Below are 10,900 nucleotides of genomic sequence, written 5' to 3'. Positions count from 1 at the left end.
AACTACAGTAACACTACAGTAAAGTTCTTAACAAATTTAAGCATTTTGTGTGGGTCTTTAAAACTGTTGATTACGCTTTTTCACCCTGTCTGTTCCTCTATTCTATTACATCTGAGAATGCAGGGCTGCATGTGATTAATTTAGAAGATAAAAATGTACCTTATTATAGTTATATGGTTCTCAAAGCTGTAGGTGGCTATGCAGATAGTCCAAAAGAAGGTGGGTGATGAGGGAGCTAACAAAATACCATCAGTTTCCATTAATTGCCTTAATAACAGTTTGAAAGTCTGTGTTTTCTAGCGTATGCAGTGTTGGGAAGTATATTTTATGCTACTTAATTCTTCTACTCCACTACGTTTCAGAGGGAAATATTGTACTGTTTACTCCATTACATTTATCAGGCAGCTATTATACAAATTTAAGATTTTAAAGATAAATCCTATGGTTCCCAACCATTTTGATTTGTGATGGAAAAAAAGGTGTGTAGTGTGACATTTCACATGTCTGCGCATTGTAAGCAATTTTCTTTTCTCTCTAAACTTCTCGGATGGTTTCTATGGGCTGAAATATGTGCCAACAGAAATTTGAATTTGAATTGCTAAACTTGAATAATTGCATTGAAAAACTGAATTTGAATCACATCATTTGAAATTGTATTGTTTAATTTGCATAGTTGTATTGAAAAACTGAATCTGAATAGTATAGTTTGAAATTGAATTTATTCATTTGGAACTGAAATCCAATAACATATGATTATCAATGAAAATTCATCTCTCTATGTATCTTCACATTCAGTTCTCACAATTTAAATTTAGTTCACAAAATTCAATTTCAAGTTACTGTGACAGACATCAGGATGAAGGAAGAGCAATCGAGCGCAGATCAATAGATAGACCACATTCCTCAAAGTCAAGGATCCTTCTTTGGTTGGACCATAGGCTGTAGTGGGTACGACTGGTCCTTCCACGTCAGGTCCTCCAGAGGCTAGGCCAGGCTCCTCTGTTGCATTTGGAGAACACGTAAATGGAACCGGCCAGCAAGTACACATCATTTGTGTGCGCATGCAAAACACTGGATGAAATGGGTGTGAAACTGTGAACTGTGCTGTTCAATTTTTTGTTGAGATGGAGAATGTGAATCAGCGTCAGTCTGCTTGCAGGAGGAGAATCTGTTGTCGTCAACTTTGCCCGCAACGTGCGATGCATTACCGACACTAACAGGCTATTATGTAAGTCCAGTAGCTTCTAGCTTTTAAACAAATGCAGGGCAAAATATGATCAGCAACTACAACAAGGTACACGCTCCCAGCTACTGAGCTACCACATGATATGCAGTAAATTGCAAGTGACAAAGGTTAAATAGAACTGTAGACACACAAGCTTCAACCAACATATGAAAAGTCGTAATAACACCATTGATAAACACCCACTAACACAGTAAAGGTTGGTGTTAGTTTACAGTTCAGCATGGTCTTAACTGACAACTGTTGACCATTTAATCAACATGATGAAGAAACTACACCACTACAGTTACATAAAGTTTCTTCATGTTACAGTCTGTAACATGTTACCAGGACAGGGTGGATAACTACTGGTCTAACCTAATGTTACCGGGACAGGTTGGATAACTTCTGGACTAACTACTGGACTAACCTAATGCTACCAGGACAGGTTGGATAACTAGTGGACTAACTACTGGACTAACCTAATGTTACCTGGACAGGTTGGATAACTAGTGGACTAACCTAATGTTACCTGGACAGGTTGGATAACTAGTGGACTAACCTAATGTTACCAGGACAGGTTGGATAACTAGTGGACTAACCTAATGTTACCAGGACAGGTTGGATAATTACTGGTCTAACCTAATGTTACCGGGACAGGTTGGATAACTTCTGGACTAACTACTGGACTAACCTAATGCTACCAGGACAGGTTGGATAACTACTGGTCTAACCTAATGTTACCAGGACAGGTTGGATAACTACTGGTCTAACCTAATGTTACCAGGACAGGTTGGATAACTAGTGGACTAACCTAATGTTACCAGGACAGGTTGGATAACTACTGGTCTAACCTAATGTTACCAGGACAGGTTGGATAACTACTGGTCTTACCTAATGTTACCAGGACAGGTTGGATAACTAGTGGACTAACCTAATGTTACCAGGACAGGTTGGATAACTAGTGGACTAACCTAATGTTACCAGGACAGGTTGGATAACTAGTGGACTAACCTAATGTTACCAGGACAGGTTGGATAACTAGTGGACTAACCTAATGTTACCAGGACTAGTTGGATAATTACTGGACTAACCTAATGTTACCTGGACAGGTTGGAAATCTACTGGACTAACTACTGGACTAACCTAACGTTACTTAATGTAACCATGATTTAAGTTTAGCAATTGAAATTCAAATATAAATGATTCAGATTCAGTTTCTGTTGGCACATATTTTAGCCCATAGGTTTCATTTAAATGTTTAATTTAAAGTTTGAAGCCCAACGCCCATCAGGGTTGGGGGGGTAATACGGTATACCGCGGTGTCTTAAAAATAGCAACGGTATCAGTTTCAATACCGCCATTACAAAAAAAATGCAATGCACCTATATAGGAGACAAGGATTAAATATTAAATATCATATATTTAATGCCTAAAAATGTGTGGTTGTCATCACAACAAGTCTGAGAGAGGGGGGGGCAACCTGGTCTCGAAGAAGCCCAGGACTTGGGGTTCCTCCCTAATGAGAAGAGAGAGGGTTTCCAGAATTAGTGTTTGGTATTCACTCTCTGAACGGTGTAGGCACAAGCCAACAGTTTAAAGACGCCATCATTATTAATTAGCCATACAACCGTATGCCGCGGTAAACATCAGTATTAAAAGTATTTTTCTACAGAGCGAGGACTTTTGATACTTTAGGTACATCTTGCTGATAATTCACTGTACTGTTTGACAAGTAAGATTTGTTTGAAGGACTTTAACTTGTATTAGAGGATCTGAGTCCTTCTACTTATAGAAAATGCTGTGCTGATGAAAGGCTTTGATCATAAAGTAATTTGTTGGAGTACAACACGTATTGATTTATAAAACTGCCTATACATATATATAGTGTATATAGACTATATGTACAGGTCACCATTAATGACACACATTCTTAACAAATGTTTTGCTGTGACCTTATTTTGAACAAGAGTAACACTGTGTCCATTATTTTGCAGGGATCTTTTGATAAACCCCTTTTTTTTTTCTTTTTTTTTTTTAGAAGCAGGCCCATTTCCTGTATCCTGTTTGTACCAGATCCGACTTCTTTTACCTGAAACACCCTGTTCAGTGCAGATACACAACTCTGTGTGTGTGTGTGTCATATTCTCCGTGAGCTCTTTTACCCTCCTGATTTGTAAACAAGCTCCCATTGTATCATGTGAAACATGTTGCAGAGCACTCAGCATCCAGGCTCGGACTTTCTGGTGCTGTGAAACAAGTGCAGCTTTATTCTGCCGGCCGGTGGCAGCTCCACCCAGAGTTTTCCTTGAACGGCATCACACAGTTACAGCTGTTTTAGCTTCCACTCACCTGCCCGTCATAACGCACACGTCAGGCTCAAGCTGTTCATGGACTTCTCGACATCGCCACATTATGAACAGGGTGAGGCCAAATTAGCTTGCATGAAAAAAGGAGAGAACACCATATATGGGTAGTTGCATTGGTGTTGATCCCTTCCCTATTCCTTTGTGGCTATTTAGTTTTAACACTAGCGGTCTAAATTCTGAGCTGGCCTGTAAATCTCCTTATGTGTGTCTGCTTTTCAACAAAGTCAATGCTTTACTGGACTATGTGGCTTTGGCAATGCTTTCCCAACAGTGCCGACTCAAATAAGATATCCATTTTCAGCATTTTGTGTAAACTTGCATAGAATAACAGATGAGTTGGAGCATGATCTAAAGAGTGTGAAAGGTTTACACATTTTTTTATAGTTTCTTCACACCCTAAAGTGAACCTAACCAACACTAGGAGGCCAATAGAACCTTATTCTGAACATTGTTTGACCCCAATCGCTTCACTTATTTGCTTGTTACAAATAGAAACATGGAAATCTTAATCTAATTTGCCGCATTGTTTGTTTTAGAGTGGCCTATATCCGCTCCTGTATGTTCACAGTCACGTAAAAAAGAACAAACAAGAGTAATTGGTCTCAACACTACACAAACCTGATCCTCGTTTCCTGTGGCGGTGCACCCATAGTTAAATGTATTTTGGTTGTTTTTACCTCTTTATGTAAGATTGTTCTGTTTTAGTAGTTTTTGACTGAAGCTTTTTTTGCTCTTGGTACTAGAATTGATTCTAAGGTGTCACTATCTTAAGAATTTAGTCAATAAAAAGGACAAATGTTGGCCACAACAAACACAATTTGGTGGCCACATGTGGAGCCAGAGGTCACGGCACACTTCACAAGCTGACCAAGAAGTTCACTGTGTTTGCTATTGCCAGACTCACTTTGCGTTGTGTACACATCTGGAGACAGCCAACACACACACACACACACACACACACACACACACACACACACACACACACACACACACACACACACACACACACACACACACACACACACACACACACCTCTCTTAAGGATAGTCGGCTCTACATTGCTAAATGGTCAGTTTTGTACTACAGTACTGGAGGTTCTGTATCATCTTGCAGTATTAATCTGAATCTGCAAAGTAACTAAAGCTGTCAAAGAAATGTAGTGGAGCTAAAGGTACATCATTTAGTTAGACATATAAAGTAGCATAAAGTGGAAATACTCATGTACAAGTACTTCAAAATAGTACTTGAGTACAGAAGTTGAGTAAATGTATTTAGTTACATTCCACCACTGGTTTCGAAGTATTAACAAACAGCAACAGTGTAATAATAGTAATAATGAGGTTGCATCCGTTTCAGTATCCAATAAAGTAGAAAACTAACAAACTGTAAATAGTAGTAGAGTAGAAGTTAGTAAGCAATTATGGCTTTGTATATATAATATTGAACAATGGTGAAATATTGCAGTACAATCCCACAGTACAATGTCGCTGGTACACAGAATGAGACTGCCCCCTTGTGTTAACTTCTGGGTTAGATGTCGTTGATGAAGAGGAGAAACTCCCACCTCAGTTTCTACCCTCTCTCTCTCTCCCAAATGCTAAGACTTTGTTCTTCTCAACCGCTGCTAAAGTGGGTAAAATTATTGCTCAATAAGAAACTATTAACTCTGCCTTTTTGAACCGTCTGGAATGACCATAAAAAACACTAAATTGTAAGTTACTAAGTTACTAAATTGCTGAAAAAAATACAACATTAAAACAAAAGTCTGCTGCTCAGAGTAAACCTCAATGACTACTATTAATATTTGAGACTCTTTGGTGTTCTCTCCTGTGGAAACTATATATTTAAATGGTCCCTTTCATCTTTTAGTGCTCTAACCAGGCCAAACGTGTACATGCTTAAAGTTTAAGAGGAGCACCAATTCTCCAGTCTGCAGAAACTGCTTATACCCAGACCCTGGCAATTAACCTCAAACTAGGCAACTGGGTTTATAATCCCATGTGCAGTTTGTGGTGTAGCTGGGATAAACATGGTGTTTCTGTGACCGCTGTTTAAAAGAAGTAGACCAGAGCCAATGAGGCAGGAATCACCAGTGGTGAATAGGAAGATGGCTGCATGTAATTCAGGCATTTGATTGTGGGAGGATGTAAGAGAATATCTGGCAGATTTTGTGTGGAGTCATTTCAAATAAACATCAATCACATAATGCAAAATGAAAAGACAGCAGGGGACTCCGCCTCGCATCCACTCTTGGAATCTTTTGATTCTTACAAACCCAAAGAGAAAATGTTAAATCAGGACATTCAAGGCACCCATATGGCACATAATTAAACTGAACGGCATTCTGTGCCCGCTCCACCTTCCCCCTCAGCCTCAAACTTCCTGTTACTTATATGATGCATACATTATGCATACATAAATTTGAACGTGGACTGTCAAAACGCAGGGGGGGATTAATATTTTTTCAGTGTTTTTGCTCTGCATAGATGTCCCGACCTACAAGTCGTATTCCACAGACTTAAGAAAAAAGTCTTTTTTTGGTACATACCAAAATTACACCATGATGATATTACTATTCCCTCCAATATCGCAAATTGTGAATTGCAATATCAGTCAAAATCATTTTAATCAATCAATTATCTACATTTCCTCATGCTGTGACCCTTTAGGGTTTTTTTTAATTCGAGGTCTAAATATGTTGCTGTAGCACACCAATATATTATTATGTATATTTGCAACCCATGTTTGCTGTGAGTACTATGTTCACTACAGGGTCTTAGAATGCTTTGGCATTTGGGGAAATATGCCTGTTCACTTTCTTGCTGAGTGTTGGATGAGAAGATCGATACCACTCTCGTGCTGGAGACAGTTAGCTTAGCTTAGCATAAAGACTGTAAACTAGCCTGACTCCGTCCAAAGTTACCCATCAGCACCTGTAATGCTCACAAACTATAGCTCATTATTACAATTCGATTTTGTATGGAATAAGCAAATGTGTGATATGTAAATAAGTGAGACTTAGAAGTGATGGGGGATTTTGTTACCTTTGGAGAGGTACTGGTACTTTCCAATTACTCTGATTACTCACTGATAAGACCTTTTTCTTATGCTTTTGCTTTAGCAGATACAGAATTCATGAATGCCAGTTGGAGAGCTTATTACTGATCTGCAGCTACCCAGGAACATATATGAAGCAGAATTTTTGTATTTTTGAATTCCTTGAGCTGTATGATTGCAGTCTCATGCTGAGCAGGTGTTTATTCAATCCACCACTTAATTACCTGAGGACTATGCGCTAAAATATAAATAAAACTGAAAACTATAAAAATGATACGAATGGTACAACACGATCCACTGAGTAGAGAGGGAGATGTCGGTCATTAAATTATACTTTGATGACATTAATTCCATGCAGACAGAAGACTGTCAGATCCCCTCAGGTTTATGCACTAAACTTTAATGCTTATTCTATCAGACCTTTTTCTGCCTTTTCCTGTCATGACTTTCACCAAGAGCAGTTGGCGTAACTGTCAGTTTGCAGCTCAGTGGGCAAAGGACAGAAGGCAATGTTTTGGCACACTGTGCACTGCAGTAAGAGCCAAAATATAATGCCCAGCTTTCTTTGAATCATAAATTCTTTCTGAATGGAATCGTGAGAATGCCACCCCGAATAAAATATTACATTACGTGTCATTTAGCTGATGCGTTTATCCAAAGCAACTTACAATAGTCATATATCAGAGGTTGCGCGCCTCTGGAGCAATTAGGGGTTAGTGTCTTGCTCAGACAGGGACACATTGGTGGCAGTGGGAATCGAACCTGGAGCTCCCACACCAAAGGCATGTGTCCTATCCACTGAGCCTTCACCACCCCATAAATGGCACTGACTGTGACTCATTGTATATTTGATAATATATTACATTATTACATGTCATTTACCTGACATTTTTATCCAAAGCAACTCACTATTGCTTTATATGTCCGAGGCTGCACACCCATGGAGCAACTAGGGGTTAAGTGTCTTGCTCAGGGACACATTGGCTGACGTATCACAGTGGGAATCGAACTCGATGCATTGTTTTTGATCAAAAGTAGCTATAGTTATTATAGTTAGCTCAAGCCCGACAACTCTCCATAATGAATACTTTTGATGCTTTAAGTACAATTTCCTGATAATGGGTAGGCACTTGTACTGCAGTATTTTGTATGCAGTACTTTTCATTATTAGATTATTTTACACAGTAATATTGCTACTTTTACCGAAGTAAAAACATTCTCTGCCACAGTTGGTATCACTCTTGTTTAAATGAACAGATTTCCCCAAATTGTCAAACTATAGCCTGCCGTTAAACTTTTAAAGCAGAGGAATTGAGTTTAATCTTGGGGAGATTGATTATTATTTGTGTCATTGTCCTGAGATATCAAAATAAAACCTAACCCTGAATGTAGTGAACCATCTTAAAACTTCCGACAAAAGAAGAGAGACCACACAGAATTAAGGATTAAATTAAAGCCAGTTGTATTTAACCCATAATTACTTAAACTCAAAAATGTGTATCAGTGTTATCAGTGGTGTAGGGAGTGCGTGAGTGTAAGTGAATGTGTAAATAATAAAGTAAACGAAACTCAAAATGTAACTGAAATCAAAAGGAAACATTTCCTGGCTGTGAGAGAGAGCTTCCTGCCCTCTTTAAAGGCCAAAGAGTCAATTAAGCAGTTGTGAAGCAGGTGTAGCCCACCACACCTTATCCTGCTTCCTACCCAGCTCACAAGAGCCACCCACAAGGTGGGAATTTTCACAGCTTTATTTTGAGAATGATACTCCTGTCACTCCCCAATGTGAGTCGAGTGCAGATTTGAGTCGCGCATGCGTCACTTTAGCAACAAGATGCCTACAATATGCTAACGAGAGACTTCTGTAATGTCAATACAGTAAAAATGGACCTACTTAACCAAGTTGGTTCACTGCTGGCTACAAGTTAGCATCAAACACGGAGGTCAGTTGAATGGCGTTATGAGCTAACGTTAGCAATCAATCAGTCATAGATAGATAGATACGTTTCTGAAAGGATTCCCATCGTCTGTTATGGTTTGTTATGAGAAAAAGTTTGTTAATTCATGGATTTCACAAATTTCAGTATGCAGTAAACCGTTTTAAATCTCAGCAGGCACAACTCAAATCTGCACCGACTCACATCGGGGGGAGACAAACCCATTTACATGCACATGGGTATTTAGAAAAACTGAGACATTTTCCTCCGTTTAGACGCCAACGGACGATTTGCCTCTGAAAACAAGATTTTCTAGAGTGGAGATTTTGGAAAACTTTGTTTGCACGTTTGCATGTAAACTGAGACAAACAGAGGTTTAGGCAGCCGAGGAAGAGAAGAGAGAGGAAGTGATTCGCTGCTTTTGTTGCTATTTTAGGGGTTCTGATTGGCTTACATGGGCTTTAGCGTCTCGTTACACTGCCACCTACAGGTTTGGCGTGCTCTTGACGGCATAAATGCACGGGTGCGTGTAAACGAACACTTTTCTGAAAACGGACAGCTGTGCACGATGTTATTTTTGAAAACGGAGAGGTTGAAATGTCCGTTTATAACAATAGCCGGCCCCGTGTAAACGTATTATCAGACTATATGGGATGGTGCACCAGCGGTGTGGGGGAAAACAGAGATGCAGTAGCAAACGCCTTGAGTATCAGTTGTTCGTGAAAACATTGGTATTCTGTTAAAGGTCATTAAAGTACTCAAAGTCTGCAGATACCCTTGTGATAAACACCTCTCTCTATGGCTGCACAACTGACCACCTGCACACAATCACTGTTAACACTGATCGCGTGCCACGCAAGGCCCTGTGTCCTATTTTGAGGGTTTCACCTCGATCTCTCCAATCAAGTTTCATCATAAAAACATTTAACCCTTCTGTTGTCTTTGGGTCCAATTTGACCCACTTTCAAAAAATATTTATAGCGGAAATATGGTTTTCTTTTAACCAAATTGCCAGAAATAAACATGGATGGTTCCATGTAACCCTCTTCTCTAGTAAAATGAGGGATCTGTACACTACTTTTATTGGATTCTGGGTGTTTTATTCAATTGTAAAGCATATTTCTGCTTTTTAAACTCAAAAATTAGGTTTATTGACCTTGAATTCCAAGATAAGTGTAAAACTTGTTGTATCAGTTGGTAGTAGTGTAAAAAAAACATCGAAAATATTGAAAAAACATAACTTAAAAAAAAATAAAACTTGTGTGCCGGAAGCCTAGGGGACAAAATGTTGAAAAATTTGTCAATTTCTTTAGCCGGGAGGACAACACAAGGGTTAATTCAATTGAAACATCACACTTGCACCGCTAGTCCCCTGGCAAAGTCTGTCTCAAGAGGACAATCATGTTTTTATCTGTTTAAAAAAAAATAAAACCGCATGATAACATGTGCAGCAGCATACGAATTTTGGTTTTGCTGTTTTGTAGATTTCAAAACCCGAGCAGCCGGATGCAAAAATATGAGATATTTATAAATACACAGATGAGAACCATGAAATATATTTAGTCCGGACCCTTCAGGGACAATCCCTCAGCTACTTCCTGCAGCTCTAGCAAGATGTGTAGCAATGGAAAAACAAAATCCAGTCTTCCCTATGCCTTATTCTTACTGGGAGATCCCACATGCCCCTTCTACTGATAATTAGTTGAATTTGGTTATGGAGCATATATAACTAATAAATGGAAAACCTCTCATGTTGTTGATGGATTGCTCAGGCTGGACAAATAGCAGCATTTGTCATTTAAAGGGGTCATGATTATTATAAAAGTGGGAATTGGTGGGACCTAATGGGAGCCAATAGGACCCACAATTTTTTTTCTTAAGTACCTCATTGTACTGCCTTTTTTATTCAATTATAAAATAGTTTTTGCTCTGACCTGTTTTGTGACCTCATATTTTCCTGATGCTCAGGTTTTGACCTATTTCTCTTTCTCTTTTCTTTTTTTAATGTGGGAGGAAAAATTATAAATGGCAACGAAAGAACCAAATGGAGCCAAATGTAATGCAGGTTGAATGATTGTGATTAGGTGGGTACAGGATTGGTGCTCTCTGATACAGTCTTGCAGTGTTTTTGGACTAACCCCACATAGAGGGCCCATCTCAGAGAGGGCCCACTGGCCACAGGCGCTCACAGAGCCGCCTTTCTTTAGCAAAAAGCAAAGGGGGGATTCCTTACGGTGGATGCTGCAGTGATGGGAAGCCTTTTCATCCGGCTGTTTTTCAGAGTCTCCACTGGCTGCGATAATTACAGGGCCCCGGG

Source organism: Etheostoma spectabile, chromosome 7 (genome assembly GCF_008692095.1).
Source record: "Etheostoma spectabile isolate EspeVRDwgs_2016 chromosome 7, UIUC_Espe_1.0, whole genome shotgun sequence".
NCBI lineage: Eukaryota > Metazoa > Chordata > Actinopteri > Perciformes > Percidae > Etheostoma > Etheostoma spectabile.
This window is presented reverse-complemented; position numbering follows the sequence as displayed.